The sequence below is a fragment of the Hibiscus syriacus genome, unplaced genomic scaffold (genome assembly GCF_006381635.1).
Source record: "Hibiscus syriacus cultivar Baekdansim isolate YM2019G1 unplaced genomic scaffold, ASM638163v2 tig00110833_pilon, whole genome shotgun sequence".
NCBI classification, from domain to species: domain Eukaryota; kingdom Viridiplantae; phylum Streptophyta; class Magnoliopsida; order Malvales; family Malvaceae; genus Hibiscus; species Hibiscus syriacus.
This window is the reverse complement of record NW_024062884.1, coordinates 265,772-268,366: the sequence shown is the minus strand read 5'-3', so window position 1 is coordinate 268,366 and position 2,595 is coordinate 265,772. Positions and strand designations below refer to the sequence as shown.

At 35.0% G+C, this 2,595-nt stretch overlaps 1 pseudogene; it reads left to right on the top strand.

The window, feature by feature from the left end:
* Positions 1–263: 263 nt before the first annotated feature.
* LOC120142975 lies at positions 264–1,021 on the top strand (annotated as a pseudogene).
* Positions 1,022–2,595: the final 1,574 nt, after the last annotated feature.

Below are 2,595 nucleotides of genomic sequence, written 5' to 3'. Positions count from 1 at the left end.
ATATGACAATGGAATGTTGATTTAGATGCGTTTATTATGTCATGACATTTAATTTACTATTCGACGTTCATCACTTGGTCTTTTTGACTTTCCATTATATGTTAATAATTAACTGAAACCTCACCGATGATGATTAAAGCAAACCTATCTTCCTCCCCGAGAAAACCATGAAGACCTCCTTCCATAAGTACCATCAAACCAAAGTCTCCCTCCGAGGTGTTAAAACATAAAGAAAAATGTGTGGGGGGGGGGGGGGGAAGTGAGATGATGGGTGAAGAAGTGAAGGTATTTGGAACATGGGGAAGCCCTTACAGCCACAGGGTAAAGCTTGCTTTGCAATTAAAAGGTATACCATATGAATATATAGAAGAGGACGTGTACAAAAACAAGAGCCCTATGCTTTTGAAATACAATCCAGTTCATAGGAAAATCCCTTCTTCACCATGACGGGAAACCAATATCAGAGTCGCTTCTTATAATCGAGTACCTGGACGAAACTTGGAAAATCAATCCTATTTTGCCAGAGGATCCTTATGAGAAAGCCATGGCTCGGTTCTGGGCTAACTGCATCGATGACAAGGTGACTCACTTTTGGTTCTTTACTGTATCATCTTTTAAAAGCATAAGTTTTTTCTATGGTTTAATTGTGGGTGTGGGTGTATAGTGCTGGCCGGCTATACGGAGAAAAGATCGGTGCCCGAAGAACGAGCGAGAGAAGTTGATGGAAGAAGCTTGTGAATGTTTAAAAACGCTTGAAAGTGCACTTAATGGAAAGAAATTCTTTGGTGGAGATACAGTTGGACTTGCAGATACTGCAACCAACATCATTGCCTATTGGCTTAGGATCCTTCAAGAAGCTGCAGGGTGCGAGTCGCTGTCAGCTGAGAAACTCCCTGACTTGTTCAAATGGACCGACGGCTTCGTAAATTGCAGCGTCGTTAAGGAAAGTCTGCCTCCCAGAGATAAGTTACTGCCCACTTACAGAGCTCGTTTTGCTGCAACCACGGAAGCTCAAAACTAATGCCTCCAAACAAATGTCTCTCCTTGTTAGTTATGCTTTATTTGTATGTTTATATAATTTTCCTAAAATAGATACGTCCATTTATATGGTGTTAGAGAACGCTAATTCAAGTAAATAAATATATTTTTACACTTAGTATCTGTAATATATGTCTTTTATTTTTTTCCTGAACATAATTCATTCCCAAGTAACTTACTTTTATCTTCAATCTCTCATCCATAATCATTTTGAACCTGTGATATAACGTTCAAATCTTCATTTTTACCAATTAAAATATGCTTCAAAGGAACTCATTAAGTGACCTTCATGGTGTTGTTCTCCCTAAAAGCACATGGTTCAAGTCGTTGTGTTTGCACACGTATACATGTTATTAGGGTGTTCAAAACCAGGTACCCGATTTTTCAGGTACTCGAAAAACCAGGTACCTGTAATTTTCAAATATCAAAATGTCGGCCCGTGCCCCAGCCATTACATTCGGGTACCCGTAAATCGGGTACTCGTATTTTCAGGTCACGGGTATCCAATTCATAATTTTTTTTATTTTTCCTTTAAATTATATTATTTTTTAATATATATATATATATATATATTAAAATTTAAAGTTCTATAATATATAATTCACACATAAAATTTAAAAATTCAAATTACATAATTGAAAGAAAATTTATTAAATAAAAAATAAAAATTATAATTAAATTTCAAGTGTTTCGAAGTTAAAATAAATATTTTAAAAAATATTTAGAATATTAATGTGAAATAATTTAAGGAATTAAAAATTTAGAATGTTATGGTAGCAAAATTTAATAAATTATGAATTTAGGATGTTATAGTGAAATAATTTGAAAATTATAAAAAAATAAAAAACGAAAATAAAAAATAAAAAATAATATATATATATATATAAACTAGGTATCGGGTCGGCGGGTACCCTGTTAAGCAACATTTTGTGACCCGAGCCCGACCTGAAAACCAAAAGTTTAGCGGGTTGAGTACTCGACCCGAAAAATCAGGTATTTTCAATATAAATACTCAATATTTTTAACCGGGTCGGCGGGTTGATGGTTCGGGTCAATTGAATCGGGTATTTTTTAGCACCCCTATATACATGTTCTCAATAACTAATAAAGATTCTGAGTATATACTTTGCTGTTCATAATCGTCACTCACCGACAAAAAAATGATCCAGCAAACAAGAAGAGCATATCAAATTATTTTTATGCAAATCAAACTCGAAATATGTAAAACACTCTCGGTGCTTGTCGGAGCTTGATTGTTCCTTGACGGAAGGAGCATGCGTCATAACATAGTTGCTCACACTCCCTAAGATGATCAAAGGTTAATATAGTACCTTTGAACAGTTCCAAGTCCTCTGCTTCCCATGACCAAAGAGTCGAGCTTCAGATCATCAATGGCATCAAGAATTTTGTCCCTCGCATCTCCTCCCCAGTATGACGACATTTATCTGTAGAATTCAAAAACATGATGAAGATGAACATATGCTCCAAATAAACTTATATTAATAATCAGACAATTTCCAGTGTTTAATATTATAGATATGGAATCAATGGTCAAAC